The following is a 24,076-nucleotide window of genomic DNA, read 5'->3' as shown; positions in this document are numbered from 1 at the left end:
TGCCAATAAAATCTTTCAAAATAAAGTAAAAACAGCAAAGCCATCTTTGGCTCATATTTGGCTTGTACCAATTCCTCTGAGGTTCAAACACTGAAAGATGCTTTTCGCCAAAAGAAATTGCTCCCTCACCATGAATGGAAGCTCGATGTCACAAATTCCATTTCCCTTGTAACTTTATGAGTATCTATGGAAAAGGAGTCATTCTATCATTCTAATATCACTCTGAATATCCCTCACTGCATCTTATGGTTATTTATATGCACGTCTCATCGCCCCCTGCTAAATTTCACTTTTCCCTTTGGGGGCAGGCACCTAAAGTGAATGGTAGTGATGGAAAAATAAGTTTTGGCCTTATGCTTAAGAGACTCATTTTCAAGAGTTTGCTGAACAATGTATTGGCTACATGACCTTTGGAAAATCATGGTGTCTCTCTGAGCCTCACTTTATCCCATTTTTGTTACAGGTCATTTTAGTCAGAATTGGAGGAGGCACTCTGGTCTCCCTAACCACCCAATGATCATTTGCATTAACTTTTCATTATAATATCTTGCCTTAACCGTTTTTGTAGTTGGTATATATAAACTAAGGAGCCCTGGTGACAAAATGGTTAAGTGCTCAGCTGCTAACAAAAAAGTCGGCAGTTCAAACTCACCCAGTGGCTCCATAAGACAAAGACCTGGCAATCTGCTTCCATAAAGATTACAGCCAAGAAAACCTCAGGAGGTAATTCTACTCTGTCACATGGGGTCGCTATGAGTTGGAATTGACTCACTGGCATCCAACAACAACAGCAGAACATAGGTAGTCTGTGATATCAACTTTATTTCTTCTAGTGCTGCTGGACACGGAAGAAACCCCAATTATACCTTTATGGGGAGATATCAATTAAAACTTGGATTCCTCAGTACTCTGGGGTTTATGCTAATGGTTACCAGATGCCAAGAGCCCCCAAATAGAGAATATAAAAGGAGATATCTGGAGGAAATGTCTCTGAATTAATAGCAGAACCCCAGTGATAGGCCTATGGTCTTAGTATCTCTGGTCATTATGGTGATGGGAAAGAGCTAAAACTCAGAGAAGAACAAAAAATGTTACAATGAGAGAGGCGGTTATTGCCCTTGTGTTTTGTGATTGTTTTAATTTGTTCACAACTGAGACTTTTGTGCTGGGCAAGAGGAATCTTTAACTTAGTTGAACTTAGTTCCTATGGCTCAGTCGGCTGTCAGTAATACCCTTTTAGCCTCTGTGAATGGAGCCCTGGTGGCGCAGTTAAGTGCTCAGCTATTAACTGAAAGGTAAGCAATTCAAACCTACCTAGCAACTCCACAGGAAAAAGACCTGACGATCCACTCCCGTAAAGATTATAGTCAAGAAAACCCTCTGGGGGAAGTTCTACTTTGTCATATATTGTCACTCTGAGTCAAAATTGAGTTGACTGCACCTAGCAACAACAGCCTCTGTGATCCAGAGAGGTCTCTAGCTTTATTATTTGCTCTCTAGGACACCCTGGTAGCACAGTGGTTAAGAGCTACGGCTGCTAACCAAAAAAGGTCGGCAGTTTGAATCCCCCAGGCGCTCCTTGGACACCATATTGGGCAGTTCTACTCTGTCCCATAAGGTTGCTATGAGTTGGAATCCGCTCAACGGCAACGGGTTTGGTTTTTTTGGTTAGGTTCCTAAAAGGCCATGGCTCCGAAAAAGAGGGTCCTGGTATTACCATCAATGTAAGATACATTTAAGAATATCTATCTTTGGAGTGCCATTTTGTGGAGTAAATTAGCATCTTACAAAAATATTTTGTAAACTATTACGCGCTAAATGAATTTATAGGGGGAGCATTAACATGATTCATTGCTGTTTCTCCCACAATGCTTCACACCTAGTAGTAATTCAGTGCATGTTTGATAGGCGAATGAACACACATACACAAATACTACTTACCTCTTCTTTATAAAACCAGCATTTTCACACGCCACAGGGCATCCATCATCATTTGACCTAATTATTTTAATTACACTTCCTTGGCCTCCCTGATTAAGTTCCTCATTTTAAATATTGTCAGAGCAACCCGTACTTTTCCTTTCCTTTCTAGAAATTTACACAACTCTAATTATGTTGTTGAATTATCAGTTTAATAATTGTCTTTCCTACATGATCCTATGTACCCTAAGTGCAAGAATTGTGTTCATCTCATTGTGGCTAATAAAGTGACAATACATTGTTAAATATTTATTGAGTGAATAGCTACAAGTACAATTTGTTCCTCTGCAAAGTAGCACCAAAGGAAGTTGTATGTTGCTTCTATTTTTGTTTTGGAATTTTAGTAGTCTTTTAAACCCATTGCACTTAAGATGTTCCAACATGATTGCATGAGTCTTAGCAGGAAAAAAGATGAACTTTCTAGCGCAAATCTTCATGATCGCATCTTGAACTATCCCCTCCAAACTCGTTTCCTATCACTCATACAATTTTCTAACCACATCAGACTATTTATTGCTCTCCAAACACTTTATGCATTTTGTAGTTCTGTGAACTACTTTAAACCCTCTGTAGAACTATAAGGAGGGCAAATAAATAAGAGAAGTTGTTTAGGTAAATCCTTCAGTGCCCTTGCTAGGTGATTTCCTGTTTTGTCCCCTCCCTCACTTTGTTGATCTCTAAAGTACAGCTCAAATACCTTCTCCTCAGTGAAGCTTTTCATGATATTCAGTCCACACTGCCCCTGGAAAACAAGGCAGAGTGAATGACTAGCTTTTCCATGTTTCCATGGCACTGAGGTGCTTCTCTGTTTTATCACACTGTTACGGATTGCATTGTACCTTTATTTGTAAGATGAAGACACTAATAGGAATACTGTAAGGAAAAAGAAATTAATTTAAAGTACTTAGAAATTCACTTTAATTATCTGAAACCGAGCACAGTTCAATACATATTTTGGACAAGTGTTTGACATATTGTCAGTGCTTAATGACTGTTAAGTATTATTATTGTTTGTTGTTTACCACTACATTCTATTTATATTCTTCATAGCATTTATCACGACTTATATAATTATTCTCTCTATGGAATTAGCCAAACTGAACAGACCATTTCCTTCTTTGTGTTTCTACTAGACACTACCAAAACTTCATTCATAATACCCATATGACACATTGATGTATTTATTTCACCTTTTAGATGACACTTTGCAGCTTTATGCATCATAGAGGCTTGATAAAAATTTGTTGAATGCATGAATAAATGAATGAGCCCTAATATAAAGAGCAAACATTCAAATATAGGCCTCTGTGTTAGCGATCTACTGCTTTGTAGCAAAATTACTACAAACCTAGTAACAACACATATTTCTTATCTCAATGTTGCCGTGTATCAGGAGAGCAGACACAACTCAGTTAGCTCTTGACTTCTGTGTCTGTTACGGATTGAATTGTGTCACCCCAAAATATGTGCCAATTTGATTAGGCCATGATTCCCAGTATTGTGTGGCTGTCCTCCATTTCGTGAGCGATGTAATTTTCCTATGTGTTGTAAACACTAATCTCTGCCTGTGGTTAATGATGCAAAATTGGATTATATCAAAGAGGATTAGGGTGGGATGTAATACCAGGTCACATCCCTGATCCAATGTAAAGGGAGTATCCCAGGGGTGTGGCCGCATTGCTTATTGTCTTAAAAGAGATAAAAGGAAAGAGAAATGAGCAGAGTGTAAGTTGAGGACCTCATACCACCAAGAATATAGCTCTGGGAGCAGAGAGCATCCTTTGGATCCAGGGTTCCTGTATGAAGTAGCTCCTAGTCCATGAGAAGGACATTCCTCCAGAGTGAACAGAGAGAGAAAGCCTTCCCCTGGAGCTGATGCCCTGAATTTGGACTTCTAGCCTACTAGACTGTGAGAAAATAAATGTAGCTTTGTTAAAGCCATCCACTTGTGATATTTCTGCTATAGCAGTACTAGATAGCTAAGATAGTGCCTCATGAAGCTATAGCCAAGGTGTCAGCCAGGGCTGAGGTTTCATCTGAGGCTCAAATGGAGAAGGATCTGCTTTTAAGATCACATGGTTGTTGCAGACTATTGGCTAGAGGGCTTCAAGTTTCTTGCTGAATGTCAGCTAGAGGCTGCCCTCAGTCCCTTGCCATGTAGCCCTCTCCATGTATCAGTTCAGAGCATGATACCTTACTTCTTTAAAGCCAGCAAGGAACAAAAAAATCTTCCAACAAAAAGGGCATTATACGCTTGTATAACGTAATCACATACATCCCTTCAGCTTTGCTATATTCTATTGCTTAGAGGCAAGTCAGGTCCTGGACACACTCAAGAAGAGAAAATTACACCTGGGTGTGAATACAAGTAAGCAGGAGTCATGGGGACCACCCTAGAATTTGTCTGCAATAATCTTCTTGGGAAAGGAATAACATCGGACAAAGAAGAGGACTCTGGGGTCAAAAGAATCCAAGATAATGAGCTAAACCAAGCCAAAGTAGAGATACTAAAAATCAAACAAGTTGAGAGTCTTCCAAGTTCATTACATAGTATTTGTATTCGTACAAATAATCATTAATCTAGGTGTTAACAGTATGTAGTTTTCATTCCTTTGTGTGATGGATAAATCATAATAATTACCCACCTAAGGCTCAAATTAAAATATTTAATTATTTTCTTCATAAAATTCTATATTAATTTATAATTATATCTATATTATATTTTTAAATTTATAATTATAATGAATAATTATTTTATTAATTTAATTAAAGATAAACTTTCTAACTTTCTAGTTTCAGGAGTGGAGTTATAGGCAGATAGTTTCCCCCCTAAATATAAGTGAATTTTTTGTCAGGAAAACAGACCAGATTCATATTCCAGAAAAAAATGACAGTAAGGCTCCTCTTTAAGGGGGCCAATTAGGCATAGCTCAGAAGTTGCCTGGCATTTTACAGTTGGAACATCCAAAGACAAGAAACTTGAGACAGTCCTTTGAAAATAGGCTAGTCTCAATCATGCCTTTCAAATGAAGTATTTTTGCCTAAACTCAAACTCTGTGTGATAATTAAGTTGTAAATACCGGTGTTATATTAAAGTACAGAAGCTTCAAATACTTTAGGAGAAAGTCTGATGATCAAACAAAGCAAGTTTTAAGAAGACAGGTATTTCCTCAGGATACAGGATTTTAGAATCATAACTACTAAAAAGTATTTGTCCCCAGGAACTTCCTACCATGGTGGCTACCAAGTAAAATATTCCTCCAGTTATTACTATAAATGGAAACAAACACCAAGTGGTCCCTAAACAACTATTGCAGTTGAGAGTGTATATTAAAGGGGAACAACATCAGATAAAGTATGCATACATATATGTGTGCATTAAAAGGTCTTAATTCCACCTAGATAATTACGCTAAGGAGCCCTGGTGGAACAGTGGTTAAGCGTTTGGCTGCTAACCAAAAGGTCAGCAGTTCAAATCTACCAGCCACTCCTTGGAAGACCTATGGCGCAGTTCTGCTCCGTCCTATAGGGTCACTATGAGTCAGAATCAACTGAACTACAACGGATTTTGATACTCTGCTAAAATTAATAAACTGCACGATGTGCCAAGCCAATTTGTAAAATGAAAACACTCATTCTCTTTCTTTCCTAGCTGTTAGAATGATTGTATTTTAAACATGTTTGAAACATAAAATTACACAGTTGAAAATGGACTTGGAATAAGGAGCCTTGTATATGAATTCCAACTCTTACCAAACTAGCCATGTGATTTTATCAAATTCCTCCTCTGAAAAGTGAAGAAGAAGGGCTGAATTTGAAAAATCTCCAAGGTCGGTTTTTCCTCTAAAAGCCGATGCTTTAGGCCACTGATATATTTCACATCAGCAGTTATCCTGGAAATACTTGAAGATCAACTTTTGAAATATGTAAATATTTATGAGACTTCAAAAGGTGTCCCCACGCATGCATTTTAAAGGCTCCTTATTTGACGAATTCCATTACTCAGACTTGCAGTAAAAACATAGTAAAGATTTTCTCTTTTAAAATTTTTCCAAGTGAGTTATTTCCCAGCAGATCGCAATCAACAGTTCCCATGTTAGTGGGTGATATCTTGTCATCTTCACTGGGGGACATAAAAATGTGGGTGTACATAACAGCCTCCTTAGAGGTAAAGATGCTCAAAAGACTTCTTGTTAATTTATTAGAAACGATTTTATTTCATCCCCTAAAAAAAGAAACAGTTTTGTTTATGCACTTGTCATCTGCTTCAGAACCAAGAGCCAAATAGCAGAACTTGACATAAAGCCAGAGAAAATTAGTCCTACTAATTGAATGACCTTTGACATACAGAGGAAGAACACCTCTTGCTGCTCAATTTATTAATGAGAAAATTACATGTACCACCTGTGGAGAGGCACAACCTAATTTCTTTTCTCTATTCTAAGGTTACCTAGGTTGCAAATTCCTTTAAACAAAAGAAACAATTAATTGATACACAGTAAAACCACTCTCCCTCCAAATAAAGTACGTGACTAGCAAGTGAGACTTAAAAACATCAAAATGCTCTTTGTCTGTCCTCAAGGTAAATACAGAAGACAAAATAATTCGGAGGAAATAAATCACATTTAACTTAAGAAAATTGAATCAGATGGTTTAAGTCAAAAATAGACTGTTCAACACTGAAAAATGTGCATTCGTAGATAGGATTATTAAACATTTCACTTAACATCTGTGAAGGGCACTCGTTTTCACCCTAAATGTGCCCATGGTTGAATGCTAAATTATATGGTCACCCTACTTATAGTTGTCAGAGGTCTTACATGGCAGCAGCTAGCAAAGATTACAATACATTCTTAGGCATTGACTAGAACATTTCTGTTTTCATGAACTACTTCTTAATTTTTCCGGTGCAGTACTTAAAAGGAAGTAGCTTAGAATGCCAGTATTTTTCATCAAGGTAGTCTATGCACAGCAGCTACTCAAGGATATGGAAATGGAAGGTTATAATAGTAGGTTCAACCAGTGATCTTCCTGGCCCAGGGCTGTTTTCGTCATGGAAGCTAAGGCAGATATTGCAAACTGGCTGCCTATGGTCTAAAAAAAAAAAACAAAACAGTCCTGTAGATATTTCTTTTGAGAACTTATACTAAAATACAGCGTTCCAGTTTTTATTGAAAAAGCCAAATATCTGGAAACATTGACCCAAATTCTCACAGGAAAATAATAGGCAGGATCAGGACAGCAGCTGCCCCTTATGACAAGATTCTCTCCAGCATGCAACAATCCCCCATTGTTATCTTATACCCAGCTGTCTCTACACATGAAATTATCTGCCTAGTTCCCAAAAGCATTTGAATTTACTATCCTTGAGTTATAAAACAAGAGTAGCAGTTGCCACAATGTTTGATGTATATCTGAACATATTTTTCTCTTTCTTCTTATTTTACAGGCCTGACAGGTTAACCCTGTGATATTTCTCAGACCTCTTAGTGGCATCTTTCTCTTTTTTTTCCCACTTAAATAGTAGTGTTCTTCAGGGCTCCATCCTCATTCATTACACTCTTCTCACTTGCCCTGGACAAATATAATCATACCTGCAGCCTCAATTCTTTATGAATATCTTTTTTAATGTGTATCTCAATCTCGAACACCTCTTTTGATCTCCAGGCCAATATATGCATTTATGTAGACAGCATTTCCATTTGAATATCCTAAAGGTACTACCAACAGGTGCAAAGATTTTCATTACCATTTTTTACAAAATCTGCCCATTTCTTATATACCCCATCATAGTGATTGCATTGTCATCTACCTAAAATGAATCCTTGATTCCTCAGTTTTCCTTCATTCCTCACATTTTGTTGATTCTACTAACATACCTTCAACTTGCCAATCCTACTCATGCAGTAGCCTCAATATTTATAAACTGGATTCCTGCGATAGTACTTCAGTTGTTTGTTTTCCTGCATGCAGATTCTCCATCATCTAATCCAGCCTTCACACGCCACCAGAGTGATTATTTCAAACCATAGATATGGGTATTTCATTTCTCATGCTTTAATTTGCTGAATGGAGGATGGAAGTCAAAATCAATACATTAGCACAAACAAAATTCACGACTTAATATTCGGCCACTCTGCCATCTGGCCATATAAAATACAATTCCCTGGAAAAACTATACCATCCCATATACATTTGACTATGGTATGGGCTCTTCCTGGAGGCATAGAGGGACTGTTGTTGTTGTTGTTAGGTGTCTTCAAATCAGATCTGACTCATAATGACCCTATACACAACAGAATGAAACATTGTGTGGTCTTGCACCATCCTCACAATCACTACACTTGAGCCTGTTGTAGTAGCCACTGTGTCAATTCATCTCGTTGAGGTCTTCCTCTTTTCTGCTGACCCTCTACTTTACCAAGCATGGTGCCCTTCTTCAGGGACTGATCTTTCCTTATACCATGTCCAACGTATGTGAGACATAGTCTCGCCATCTTGCTTCTAAGGAGCATTCTGGCTGTACTTCTTCCAAGGCAGATTTTTTCTCTCTTCTGGCATTCAGTATTCCTTGCCAACACCACAATTCAAGGGCATCAATTCTTCTTCAGTCTTCCTCAGTCTTTGTCCAGCTTTCACATGCATGAGGTGATTGAAAACACTAAGGCTTGGATCAGGTGCGTCTTAGCCTTCAAGCTGACATCTTTGCTTTTCAACACTTTAAAGAGGTATTTTGCAGCTGATTTGCCCAATGCAGTGCATCGGTTGGTTTCTCGATGGATGTTTCTATGGGTGTTGATCATGATTCCAAGTCAAATGAAATCCTTGACAATCTCAATCTTTTCTCCATTTATTACAATATTGCAGATTGGTCCAGTCACGAGGATTTTTATTTTCTTTAATGTTGAGGTGTAATCTATACTGAAGGCTATGGTCTTTGAACTTCATGAGTAAGTGCTTCAAGTCCTCTTCACTTTCAGCAAGCGAGGTTGTGTCATCTGCATAGCACAGGTTGTTAATGAGTCTTCCTTCAATACTGATGCTGAGTTCCTCATATAGTCCAATTATTTGCTCAGCATACAGATCTAATAGATATGGTGAAAGGATATAACCCTGGCACACACCTTTCCTGACTTTAAACCATGCAATATCCCCTTGTTCTGTTAGAAGGACTGCCTCTTGCTCTATGTACAGGCTCCTCATGAGTACAATTAAGTGTTCCAGAATTCCCATTCTTTGCAATTTTATCCATAATTTGTTATGATCCACACAGTCAAATGCCTTTGCATAGTCAATAAAACACAGGTAAACATCTTTCCGGTATTCTCAGCTTTCAGCCAGGATCCATCTGACATCAGCAATGTTATCCCTAGTTCCACATTCTCTTCTGAATCCAGCTTGAATTTCTGGCAGTTCCCTGTCAACATACTGCTGCAGCTGCTTTTAAATGATCTTCAGCAAAATTTTACTTGTGTGTGATATTAATGATATTGTCCGATAATTTCTGCATTCAATTGGGTCATCTTTCTTGGGAATAGGCATAAATACAGATCTCTTCCAGTTGGTTAGTTAGGTAGCTGTCTTCCAAATTTCTTGGCATAGTTGAGTGAGCACTTCCAGGGTTGCATCCGATTGCTGAAGTATCTCAATAGGTATTCCATCAATTCCTGGAGCCTTGTTTTTTTGCCAATGCCTTCAGTATAGCTTGGATTTCTTCCTTCAGTGCCACAGGTTACCAATCACATGCTACTTTGTCTTCTCAATCCATGCTTTGAAATCTTCTATTCAGCTCCTTTTACTTCGTCATTTCTTCTTTTTGCTCTAGCTACTCTATGTTCAAGAGCAAGTTTCAGAGTCTCTTCTGACATCCATTTTTGTCTTTTCTTTCTTTCCTGTCTTTTTAACTGCCATCCTTTCTAGTTAGCAGTCACATATCTAATCATTTATACCTATGATTATTGCCTGTCACATATATTAGTACAGAATTCTTGGAAGTGCAGACTTCCCTTAATTGAGATCCTATTAACCAAGAGAACATCTGTAAGATGAGCCAAAGTTATGACTTTTTATTTGCACTTTGATATTAAGTGTTTAGTTTTGCAGTCTTTGAAAGTTAGTGAAACTTAATTGATTGTAACTGTTATTCCCATTTTATTGAAGGGGAAATGAGATATTTAGTAACTTGTCCAAGTTCACACAACTAGTGGCAGAATGGGGATTCTAAACCAGGGAGTCTGAGCTATTAACTGCTGCATTACAGTTAGACAAGTGCCCATAGAAAGAGTGTATTTAATCATATTATTAAAGATTCTTGTTTCTGAATTTAAGAGCCCTTTGTCTTTTTTTTTTTTTTTTTAAGCTCAGCCTATTCCAAAGCTACAGAGATCTTCAAATAACCCCTGCTAGATTGATCTCTAAGGTCCCTACGAGCTCAAAAACTGTATGATATGGTCACTGTTGGACCCCAAAGGTGTTGAGTGATCAAAGTTCTTACTCCAAGAGAATAAAACCAAACTCCTGTTAAGTCTAAATGTATTGACAAAATGACCATTTCTATCCCTTCCAGTTCATTCGGTCTATAATAAAATCATTCAGGAGAAGCAATTGAAACAAAACAAAAAAACTTCATTAAAAATATCCTTGTTTCATAAAGTAGGAGGACTTTCACTACCTGACCTCAGAACCTACTATACAATGACAGCAGTCAAAACAGCCTGGTACTGGTACAATGACAGATATTTGACCAATGGAACAGAATTGAGAACCCAGATATAGATCCATCCACCAATGGTCACCTGATCTTCAACAAGGGCCCAAAGTCCATCAAATGGGGAAAAGACAGTGTTTTTAACAAATGATGCTGGCAAAACTGGATGTCCATCTGCAAAAAAAAAAAATGAAACAGGACCCATACCTCACACCATATACAAAAACTAACTCAAAATGGATCAAAGACCTAAATATAAAGCCAAAAACCATGATGTTCATAGAAAAAAAAAAAAACAGGATCAATCCTAAAGGCCCTAATACATGGCATGAACGGGATACAAACCACAACCAACAACACACAAGCTCCAGAGGGTAAGCTAGATAACTGAGATCTTCTAAAATTTAAACACTTATACTCACCAAAAGATTGCACCAAAAAACTAAAAAGAGAATTTTCAGACTGTGAAAAAATTTTTAGCTATTACAAACCAGACCAAAGTCTAATCTCTAAAATCTACAAGGCAATCCAATAGCTCTACAACAAAAGGACAAATAACCCAATAAAAAAAATGGGCAAAGGAAATGAACAGACACTTCACTAAAGAAGACATTCAAGCAACCAACAGACACTTGAGGAAATGCTCACGACCTCTATCCATTAGAGAAATGCAAGTCAAAACCACAATAAGATACCATCTCACCCCAGCATTACTGGCATGAATCAATAAAACAGGAAATAATAAATGTTGGAGAGGCTGTGGGGAGATGGGAACACTTATGCACTGCTGGTGGGAATGCAAAATGATAAAACCATTTTGGAAAATGATATGGCACTTCCATAGGAAGCTAGAAATAGAAATACCATATGATCCAGCAATCCCACTCCTAGGAATATATCCTAAAGAAATAAGAGACGTCACACAAATAGACATATACACACCCATGTTCATTGCAGCATTATTCACAACAGCAAAAAGATAGAAACAACCTAGATGCTCATCAACAGAAGAATGGATTAACAAACTGTGGTACATACACGCAATGATAAAGAACAATGATGAACCTCTGAAGCATCTCGTTACATGGATGAACCTGTAGGATGTTATGCTGAGTGAAATAAGTCAATCACAAAGGGACAAACATTGTATGAGACCACTACTGTAAAAACTCATGAAAAGGTTTACATACTAAAAGAAACAACCTTTAATGGTTATGAGAGAGAGGAGGGGTGGGGATGGAAAAACACTTAATAGACAATAGGTAAGTGGACACTTTGGTGAAGGGTAAGACAGTACACAATACCGGGGAAGCCAGCACAACCTGTACAAGGCAAGGCCATGGTAGCTCCACAGACACATCCAAACTCCCTGAAGGACTGAATTTCTGGCTGAGGGCGGTGGAGACCATGATCTCACGGAACATCTCGCTCAATGGCATAACATAGTTTATAAAGATATGTTCTACATTCTACTTTGGTGAGTAGCGTCTGGGGTCTTAAAAGCCTATGAGTGGCAATCAAAGATACTCCACTGGTCTTACCCCTTCGGGAGCAAGGAAGAATGAAGAAAACTAAAGATACAAGGAAAAGATTAGTCCAAAGGACTAGTGGGCCAAATCTACCATGGCCTCCACCAGACTGAGTCCATACAACTAGATGGTGCCCAGTTACCACCACTGACTGCTCTGACAGGGATCACACTAAAGAGTCCCAGACAGAGCTGGAGAAAAACATTGAACAAAATTCTAACTCAAAAATAAGGACCAGACTTGCTGATCTGATAGAGCCTGGAGAAACCCTGAGAGTATGGCCCCTGGGCATACTTTCAGCTCAGTAATGAGGTCACTCCTTAGTTCACCCTTCCGCCAAACACTGAACAGGCCCATGGAACAGAACAAGACTAAAGGGGCTCACCAGCCCTGGGGCAGGAACTGGAAGGCAGAAGGGAAAAGGAAAGCTGGTAATAGGGAGCCCAGGGTTGAGAAGGGAGAGTGGTGACATGTTGTAAGGCTGTTAACCAATGTCACAGAACAGTGTATGTACTAACTGATGAGAAACTAGTTTGTTCTGTAAACCTTCATCTAAAGTACTATTAAAAAAAAAAAGAGAGAGAAAAAAAATCTTTGTTTCAAGGAATGAAAATTATTGTTACTGGAAAAATACTTGGTCATGAATTAATCCCAACTGGTCATTTCTGGGAATATGTTTATTACAATACAAGTCAATGGTTGAACTTCAGTATAAGATGAGAAGGAAAAATACAACCCCTAAAAATGTCTTTAATGAGATTTTTAGCACTTTATTTTTAGCTTCAAAGGAATTGAAAGTATATTTCTAAAGGTATTCATAAAATGTTTTCCATTCTACCCAAAGCATTTGCATTTAAGAGCGGCACTTTATTTAGTGCACTGTGTTTGTATTAATTTTCAGTACTGTGAGCAAGCATGTCACTGTTTGATCTATAAAGGGAACTTTAAGGCCTTACTCAAAGTATTAGTCACTGCACCTTGGGAATGATGCTGTGCTTCTGGTGTTGGCTTCGGTGATGAAGGATGCACATGCTCTGATTGTTAATGAAACATGCGTCGGACCGAGTTCGTCACCAAGAACCCTAAAGCTTCAACAACTCTTCCCAAGCTCAGAAGGACTTTCCAGCCATCCTTCTCAGTGTTTATCCACAGTGGTCTGTGATATATAAAACAGTCTTTCCCAAACTACTTTGCAATAGAATGCTGGAAGTAGAATTCTAATATAAAGGAGATAGGGCCTTCTTAAAAGCTTTTGTGTGTCTCACACCTTTACCAAGACCTTTAAGGGTTTAAACTTCAGAAATCAGAAGTTAAAACCTCAGTTTGGCTTATTTGTCTCTCTTGTCTTCTAGGCTATAAGTTCCTTTAGGAGAAACACTGTGCCTTATTCACCTTTGTATCCCAAGCACTAAATATAGAGGATGATGCTTATCTAGCCAGGCTTACCAATGATCTCCTTGTTACCATATCTTTATTCTCATTCCTCAATAATCACTTTGCCATTCCCTATTACAGAGGTTGAACTATTAAAATATTCATCTTGTAGAGTCCAATTCTGGTTATATAAGCAGAAGTCACTACTAGGATGTACTGAAAATGTTTTCTGAAGTGACAATCTTTCCTGACACAAACTTTCAGCTTGTTCTTTCAAACTTCCCTCTTCTTTTTGCTCCAGAAAATGGCTGTGATGCCTGAAGAAGCAGCGATATAATCTTTTGGCCACAGAGACAAAGGTTTCATACTAAGAATGGTGGACCAGAAAGACATACGGCACCTGGATACCTGATAGCATCAGAGAGCTGCTATACAGCCTAGAATGTTTATCCCCAGATTTTTGTTGTGTGAGGCAAATAACCCCTTTAAACCTCTAGAGTAGGTTTTTCTGTTATTTTCAGGTTCTATAAGCCAATAAATGCTAATTTAACATCCATATGAATGCTCAAACATACTTTCAAATCTAGCTAATTATCTTTCACACCAAAGCCAACTTCCATTCCAAACATCCCTATTTCTAACCAGGCTATCATTTTCTCAGTCATTCAACTCTAAATACCCTTCCTTTTCACTGTACATTATCCGTCTCTGAGCCTTATGCCTATTTCTCCATATTACATGTCCCACAAAGCTGTTGCTCCCTTTAATCACTATCGTCATCACTCAAACCAGCGCCCTTAGCATCTCATAATTGTATTTTTGTCTCCTGCCTCTATATCTCTCTTGTCAAATCTACACTTAAAACTACAGATTGAGCCCCTTTCTTTTTTTTTTTTAATATATCCAGGTCTTAATACAGAGCTCTTTGCAGCAGAATTACCCATATAACAATATAATTATGATAATTTATAATGACGAAGATATACCAAAAAGTATTCGATTCTTCAGAAGTTATTCTATTTAACATTGTTTTGAAACAGTCCATTTAGGAATGCTTCACATTGCTAATGTTTGTTTTTTATTGCCTTAAACAGCATAGCATTTCAGGTTCAAGTTTCATAACCTCTAGCTATACTTGGCTTTCATCTATGCCTAATCTGCTCCTTTTAAATCTCAAAAGTGATTGGTTTAAAACACACCCTACAGTGACATGGCCTCATTAACATAACAAAGAAATCCGTGTTCCCAAATGGGATTATATCCATGGTATAAGGGTAAGGATTTACAACAGACAGTTTTGGGGGAACACAATTCAGTTCATAACACTGATTGTTTTCCAATCTTATATATGCGATCATTTGTCAACAACTTTGACCTTTTGCTTCCTGCTTCATTCATAATTTACAACCTCTGTTTAGATGTGTTTCTTACATATGCCCTCAAGTAAACATCTGTCCCTTTCTTTCCTACCATCTAAGATTTTGGTTATCCCTAAATCTATGCAGATATTGATGGACCTGTGAACATGGATTGAAACATAGTATTTTCCAGATAGTTTGAGACTGCCCCATTCAAATGCTGAGCTATGTCACATATATACCAATTGATCACAAAACAAAGACTGTAGATGACCAGGAATAAACCCATTACCATCAGAAGATGAGCAAACACAAAAATAAATCACAAGGCCGTGCTTGTGATACATAACATGTAGAATGTTGGCAAAGAAGCTATTTTCATGCAGCCCTTTCGATTAATCAAGAAGATCAGAGATTGTCTTCATTGAAGCTCCCTCACCTTTTAAACCAGGTTCATATCATTCAAAGCCTTTCAGTCCATAAGGTAATAGCAAAGGCTGGAACAACAAAATTGGATCAAAATTGAGGCACTGACACCAAGCACAAATACATTTTTCACACAAAGATTAAGAAACTTGATGATATTTATCATTAGCACTGGAAAAAGTATACTGGGGATTATGGACTACCAATGAAACTCATGTCATTAGACCATTCCCCACACAGACAAGGTGAATATTACATATGAAAAAATTGTATGTTGTGACTGCTGATTACAGCCATAGATAGTCTTCTTGATGTGTTGTGTAACTGACTACAATGAAAAGCTACAGATTATTTGTATGCCTCTGATTTATTCATAAGTTTCTTCAACAAACATTTACTGAACACCTGCCATTTTTCTTTATGTTAGGTGTTGAGGATGTAGATGTAAGTAAAACATACTCTCTACAACACAATGGATAAAACACTTTATCTTATGCTAAAAAGTGGAATAGCGGTATTATTGACTGATGGTTGTTGGGTGTGTGTGTAAGCTCTGGGTTTTGTGTATGACTGTGCATAACCCATTACTCTGAAGGAACTCGTATTTCTCTATGTGACATTGATACAGCTCAGAAAAGTTATATTTACTATCTCTGTTTACCTGTTTTGGGGGACTATCAAGTTCACACACCAATACAAATAAAAAGTTGGTTGGGGGACATATCTGTTTGAGAGGAGAAAAAGCACTTGTAATTTATTGTCTTAGTCATCTAGTGCTGCTGTAACAGAAATCCCACGAGAGGATGGCTTTAACAAAGAGAAATTTATTTTCTCACAGTCTAATAGGCTACAAGTCCAAATTTGGGGCGTTGGCTCCGGGGAAGGCTTTGTCTCTCTGTCACCTCTGGAGGAAGGTCTTTGTCATCAACCTTCCCCTGTTTGAGGAGCTTCTCAGGCACAGGGAGCCCTGGCCCAAAGAACACACTCTGCTCCCAGTGCTGCTCACTTGGTGGTATGAGGTCTTCCCACTCTCTGCTTGCTTCCCTTCCCTTTTACCTCTTGTAAGATAAAAGTGATGCAGACCACACCCCAGGAAAACTCCCTTTACATTGGATCAGGGATGTGACCTGAGCAAGGGTGTTATATGGTACCCTAATCCTCTTTAGCCACAGGCAGAGATCGTGGTTTATAACACATAAGGAAATCACAAAATGGAGGGCAACCACACAATAACAGGCATCATGGCCTAACCAAGGGGACCCATATTTTGGGGGGATACAATTCAACCCACGACATTTATGAATATCTACCTACCTACCTACCTACCTACCTACCTACCTACCTACCTACCTACCTATCTATCTATCTAATCTATCTATCATCACCTATTTATCTATCTCTCCTGTAACTTCTTGGGAGCAGAGACTTCCTTTACTCAGTTCTAAACATAAAGAATTTAAAACTTGCCTACTACTACTATTTTCATTTCTTCCAGCTCAGTATCAAATGTATTTACTGGATCTACTGCATTATTGGTTTCTGTAGGCAAATACACTCAAAAATGTAACAAGACAGGGGATCTCAAATACACTGTGAACTTTGTGTATACATCCTCAGCCCATTTACTATAGTGGCTCATATTCTAGGAGGAAATGGCCAGATTAATATGCTATCTCCTTTGCATAGTTGCCTGTGGGTGTGCATTTATTTATCTGCCACCCAGTTTAGATATTTTGAATGAAACCAAGGATGAGGATTGCATGGTAATTAATATTTATAGGTGAAATTTTATGTTTGATGATGGCAATGACAATGATGATGATCTCTAAAATCAAACCTTATGAACTGTATCATGTGATCCTGCTCATCTACTCCACCTCTTCCGTGAAACTTGCTAGATCACTCCAGTTCCACATGTTACCTCTGTCCTCTGAATTCATAGCACAGATTTGCTTATAACTGTCCATTGGAAACCATAGTTAGTAGCATTAAACTTCAGTTTAATTCAGACTAATGTATTCATCCCAACAAAGGAGTAAGGTGACATATTTATTAAAAATTAACTTAAGATAAAAAAAAAAAAAACAGTGCCGTCGAGTCAACTCTGACTCACAGCGACCCGATAGGACAGAGTAGAACTGCTGCATAGAGTTTCCAAGGAGCACCTGGTGGATTCAAACTGCCAACGTTTTGGTTAGCAGCCGTAGCGCTTAACCGCTACACTACCAGGGTTTCCTAACATAAGATAGATTATGATGTATGGTATAAAATGTAAAATAGGATGCTCTCAACTTCACAGGAAAAAAAAAAAGATGCTGAAAAGTCAAAATATTTATTTACAAAACACTTTGCTGTTGAAACATTTTTTGAGAGCCTTAGTCCAAGCCTGTTTGTTATCATTTTAAACACCAAAACCAAACCAAACTCATTGCCATCAAGTCAATTCTGCCTCATAGCCACAATATAGAACAGAGTTGAACTGCCCCATAGTGTTTTCAAGGAGTGGCTGGTGGATTGAACTGCTGACCTTTTGATTAGCAGCGGAGCTCTCAACCACTGCGTCACCAGGGCTCCATCAGTCATAAGTAATCTATCTGGTATTTGGATTGGCCAAAATTCGTAATATCTAACAATATTCAAATACTATCCATTTCTAAGGGGTTCCACTTCAGTGAGTAGCTATGTTGGTACCAAATAAATTTGGCTTTATGTGATTGAACCAGGGCAGCAAAAGCAGTCAACTCATCAGGCTGGCCAGAGTCTTCTAAAATGGTTGAGTATAAAAGTTCCACTGAAGTCACAGGGACTAAATTAACTAATTTGATTTTCTCTTAGAGATTGTTGACATCAAAGCGTTTAAAAAAAAAAAGAAAAAAAAGTGGTCGATAGAAACACCAACACAAATAAAAGCAGGAGAAATTAAAAGTATAGGTACGTGGGATCAAATTGGCCAAGTTGCTTTGCAGGGATCTTGTTGATGAGAAAGTTGTTATGATAGTCCGGTCCCGAGAACTGCTTTGCATCCAAAAAGTCTTTCTAGTTCTCGGATTACATTTCAGTCTTCTTAAATTCTTTGTTGCTAGATTCCCTTTGATGTGCTCACCTGGGACACATTTCTGTGTTTTTATTTCCATATGCATCCTAATAAAAAACCCTCTAGCATTTTAAATATATCAAGAGTTTTGCTCCTGAAACTAAAGGAACCCAACACATACAACACGGATACACACGTATGTACTCATACATACTCACACACAAGCGCACATATACACACATGCCTACTCCATACCTACTTTCCTAGTCCACGGAAAAATGAGTAGAAAATTCCTAAGTTTTACGTGAGAAGATAGAAGAAAATTAAAAAGAAAAATAGGCACAACTACCTAAAAATATTAAAAAAATAGGGACTGCTTAAATGTAAAGAAAGGAGCCCTGGTGGCGTTACAGTTAAGCACTCGGCTGCTCGCAAAAAAGACTGTCAGTTTGAACCTGCCCAGATGCTCCATGGGAGAAAAGATCTGGACATCTGGTCCCATAAAGGCTAAACAAACAAACACAATCAAACCTGTTGCCATTGATTTGATTCCAACTCACAGCAACCCTATAGGACAGAGTAGTACTGCCACACAGGGCTTCTAGGAGCAGCTGGTGGATTCGAACTGCCAATCTTTTGGTTAGCAGCAGAACACTTAACCACTGCACCACCAGGGCTCCAAGAAAACCCTGTGGGGTAGTTCTACTCTGTCACATGCTGTCAGTATGAGTTGGAATCAATTTGATGGCATCTAACAACAACAAATGTAAAGAACTTACCGGAGATCTCTGTTTTATAACTCAGTTGACATAACTTTAATTTTGAATAACTTTAATTATATGTAGCTATAATTTTGAATAATGGAGCAAAACTTAACTTATGATTATGGGTATGGTCACAGAATGAGTGTGTGTAAAACACTTCAACTAGACTGCCATCAAAACGTTCTAAAATGAAGACCCTCGGTACTTAAAATAAAAAGCATCACTTACAATATTAGAATATTATCCCCCAATTTTACCAGAAAAGATGTATTAATGTATATCCTTGGATCTTATAATATCATTTTCAGTTTTCACTTACATTTACCCTGTTTTGTCATCTAACTACCCCATTTATATCTTGGCTTCTTCAAAGAGATTTCTCTGGGATAAGAAGTATGTTCATACGTGGGTGAGAGCTAGCACCTAGCTGAGATCTGGGCACATAGTGGTGTCAGGAAAAGCATGTTTATTGACAGATGTGAATCTTGTCCACTAAGAAGCAAATAAAGAAAAAAAAAATTGCCATCAAGTCAATTCTGACTCACAGCTACCCTACAGGGCAGAGTAGAAATGCCCAATAGGGTTTTCAAGGCTGTAAATCTTTATGGAAGCAGACTGCTACATCTTTCTCTCAATGGAGAGGCTAGTGGGTCAAACTGTCAACCTTCTGTTTAGCAGCCGAGGGCCTTTTCCACCACACTGCCAGGGGACTCTTTCTTTAGGAAAAAGAAACCATTAATTTATATCCTGCCTCTCACATCACACTCTTGAGGAGCAAGTATAGAAATGTTTACTTTTGAATATTCCTTTATAGAGATGTAAAAACATAAAATCCTTATTTTACATTATTTTAAAACACACAATTCTGAAATAAACTCCAGTTTAAATAGAACAGAGAACACATTTTATCATCAGATTAAGCCTGTTCATTGTCAGTGACATGAAGATGAAATTGGGAGGTAGAATATCATTAAGTCACTGATTTAGATGAGGGATAATCATTTGCATTTGTAGTGCAGAGCACATTTCATTCACGGAGAGGATGAGTAACTAGATTTGTTTTCCTTTCCCATAAATTACTAGAATTCGAGAGGCATAGTAATTATGAGTGGCCCGATTGCTTTCCATTTTTGCAGCCTTGATTTCCAGGGCTACTTACAGCATTTAATCTAGCATTTATGCAGGCTCCCCAATTTGAGTTTCAATGATGCTCTACGTGCCTTGAAACTCCAACTTTATCTCAACTGTACAATAGACTATTTGCTTCCAGGTATTAACCAGATGCTTTGTTTACGTGAAGTTTTAGGCTGGGCCTTGAGGGCCAGAGTGTTTAAAAAAAAGTGCCACGCGAGATAGTGTCTTTTCTATCTCCTTAGTGCAGTAATGGTCTAATTAGAATACTGAAAGAGGTAAGAATTGAGCCGTTTAGTTACACGTAACTTCTTTTGTAAACTGAAAAAAAAAAATGCTTTCCAAAAAAATCAGAACATCTCCAAATATTGCCTTGAAATCAAATGACTCCCACTTGATTTTCCAAGGTGAATAGGATGCTTAAAAGTTATCTGTAAACCCCTGCCACAGTTTTTCCCGTTTATTTTATGAAAATTTCCCTTTATAAGCCCCAAATGGCAAGAACTTTTGGATATTTGGTTCTCTGGGCCAATTCAGATGACATTATGAAACATATCTGCAAAGGTGGCCCAGGCTAAGGTTCCTCCCACAGAACAAGACAATCATCTCTTGATTCCCCTGTTTCTCAAATTATTTCTTAACCTCCTCTGAAAAATGAAGAACAACTATGAGATGTCTTGTTTTAACTTATACTTCAGTTTCTATTGGATTTTCTTGATTCTTATATTACCTTCCAACATGGTATTCCATATATTATTATAGAAAAATACATTAATATAGAAACTAGTATTTTATTAAAATGGGACTTCATGACATGGATATTCCTCATTATTTTCTTTCTTCCTTTCCAAATATATTGTACCATAATCAATCCTTTTTGAGAAAGACTGTTTCTTCTTTGAACTCCCAGGTGGTAAATCCTGGATAGGTCACATTGCTGACATCAGTTATATTATGACTAAATTAAATCTAAAGGTGATGACCAAAACACGAATAAAAGAAAATCATTTCTGATCTCTTCATTTCACGTGGGAAAAAAAGTCAAGTTTACATTTTCCTATCCTTTAATGTTCAATGACAACATTAGTGAGGAATACATTAGTGAGGGAGAAAAGCTTTTGAAAACAAAATCCATGCCAATATGGCAATAGTTTCAATTAAGTCGGATTATCATTATCAAACGGTGATGATTAAATATTAGTTTTTAAATTATGATATATAGATGATGCTGCACAGTCTTAAAGAAGTCATCCAAACCAACATAAAAGCAAGAAAGAAATGCAATTTTTGTCTTTAATGAAAGTAAAACAAATTTGTAACTCCCAATGACAATACATGAGGAAGAGGTTGCCAAATGCAGTGAAGGGCAAACAGGGGAGCTGGAAAATATACGAAAGCTGTACCTGTAGCTTCAGATGGCGAGAGGTGTGGTGGAGGCATCAGAACATAATTCTCCAAAGTAGACGGCACACTGCAGGGCTTGGGGGTGAGGGGGGAGAACTCACTCCTTTGTGTTATACAGCAGGAATAAAATTTACCAAGCAGCTGTGGGATCCTCATACAACTCAATTCAGCACCAACGAAGAGGGAGATGGGCTGAAAGGAAAATCACAGACTCCCACTATTTACCCCAAACAGTGCCAACAGAATGGAGGATACAGACTGCATCATGAGCAGGTGCATAGCTGCCAATGCCTTTTGACTACGGAGAAATACTGGCTTAAAGAACTCACTCGCACTCAATTCTGCCTTTGAGAACATAGGTGTAAATATTTGCTAAAGACCAGCAATCTGCTTCTGTAAAGATTACAGTCTAGAAAGCCCTGTGGGGCAGTTTTACTGTGTCACATGGGGTCACTCTGTGTCAAAATCGACTTGGCAGGACCTACCAACAACAACATATGGAATAGAGTTGTGGCCCTGAAACAACATGAACTTTCTGTAACCGTTGGACTAAGACCATAATTTGCTAATTAAAGAAATGTGTAATAATCAGAAAGTAACCAGAGTCATGCCTTTTCACATATTACTAATATTAAAAAAAAAAAAAAAAGGAAGAAATAAGAAGGTAAATAAATTGCAGTTGACAAATGCTTGCTTGAAATAGATTGCCATGGAACAGATGAAAATTATAAACCTAAAAATCAATAAGAATACAAAAAAGTTAATAAAGCAATCACCTCTATCAAGACCTCAAAGCAAAGATAGAAGAATTTAGGGATAGCATAGAAACAATGGAAACCCTGGTGGCATAGTGGTTAAGAGCTATGGCTGCTAACCAAAAGGTCAGCAGTTTGAATCCACCAGGCACTCTTTGGAAACCCTACAGGGCAGTTCTACTCTGTCCTATAGGGTCACTGTGAGTCGAACGACTCAAGAGCAGCAAGTTTGGTTTTTGGTTTATGGCAACAATACATGCCTATTCCAAGGACAAATGATCCAATGGAATGCAAAAATTATCAAACATATCATCAATATCACACACAAGTAAAATTTTGCTGAAAATAACTGAAAAACAGTTGTAGCAGTACATCAATAGGGAACCACCAGAAATTCAAGTTGGATTCAAAAGAGTACATGGAACGAGGGATATCATCGTTGATGTCAGATGGATCTTGACCAAAAGCAGAGAATACCAGAAGGGTGTTTACCTGTGTTTTATTGACTATGCAAAGGCATTCAACTGTGTGGATTACAACAAATTATGGATAACATTGTGAAGAATGGGAATTTCAGAACACTTGTGTTTGTGAGGACCCTGTAAATAGACCAAGAAGCAGTTGGAACAGAACAAAGAGATACTGTGGGGTTTAAAATAAAGAAAGCTGTGTGTCAGGGTGGTATCCTTTCACCATTCTTATTCAATCTGTATGCTGAGCAAATAATGTGAGAAGCTAGATAATATGAAGGCAGATGTGGCATCAGGATTGGAAGAAAACTCATTAACAATTTGTAATATACAGATAGATGACCAACCTTACTTGCTGAAACTGAAGGGGACTTGAAGCACTTACTGATGAAGATCAAAGACTACAGTCTTCAGTATGGATTACACCCCAACAGAAAAAAAAAAAAAAAATCTTACAGCTGGACCAATAAGCAAGATCATGATAAATGGAGAAAATATTGAAGTTGTCAAGGATTTCATTTTACTTGGATCCACAATCAATGCCCATGGAAGCAGCAGTGAGAGAATTAAATGACGGGTTCCATTGAGTAAATATGCTGCAAAAGACCTCTTTAACGTATTAAAAAGCAAATATATCACCTTGAGGACTAAGGTGCACCTGACCCAAGCCAAGGTATTTTTAATTACCTCATATGTATCCAAAAGATGGACAATAAATAAGGAAAGCCAAAGAAGAATTGATGCATTTGAATCATGGTGTTTGCGAAGGATATTGAATATACCATGAACTACCAGAAGAATGAACAAATCTATTTTGGAAGAAGTACAGCCAGGATTTTCCTTAGAAGTGAGGATGGTCAGACTTTGTCTCACATAATTTAGACATGGTCTCAGGGAGGACCAATCCTCGGAGAAAGACATTATGCTTGGTAAAGCAGAGGGTCAGTGAAAAAGAGGAAGACCCTCAATGAGCTGGATTGACACGGTGGCTATAACAATGGGCTCAAACATAGCAATGATTGTGAGGATGGGAAAAACCAGGCAGCGTTTTGTTCTGTTGTACATAGGGTAGCTATGAATCAGAATCAACTTGATGGCATCTAACAACAACAATAATATGACTAGAATGAAGAAGGAGATCAAA

At 37.8% G+C, this 24,076-nt stretch overlaps 1 protein-coding gene across 4 annotated transcripts in view; it reads right to left on the bottom strand.

Annotated features, from left to right (window-relative positions):
• The window catches only part of LOC126079648 (uncharacterized), a 468,379-nt gene extending 446,379 nt beyond the window's left edge, over positions 1-22,000 (bottom strand). For all 4 annotated transcript variants that reach the window (XR_007518227.1, XR_007518226.1, XM_049890775.1 and 1 more), the window contains exon 1: positions 21,707-22,000. The gene's annotated coding sequence lies outside the window, so the exon portion shown is untranslated. The remainder of the gene's footprint in view (positions 1-21,706) is intronic.
• Positions 22,001-24,076: the final 2,076 nt, after the last annotated feature.

This window comes from Elephas maximus, chromosome 7 (genome assembly GCF_024166365.1).
Source record: "Elephas maximus indicus isolate mEleMax1 chromosome 7, mEleMax1 primary haplotype, whole genome shotgun sequence".
Classification (NCBI taxonomy): Eukaryota; Metazoa; Chordata; class Mammalia; order Proboscidea; family Elephantidae; genus Elephas; species Elephas maximus.
The sequence above is the reverse complement of the archived record's forward strand: the minus strand, read 5'-3'. Positions and strand labels throughout refer to the sequence as shown.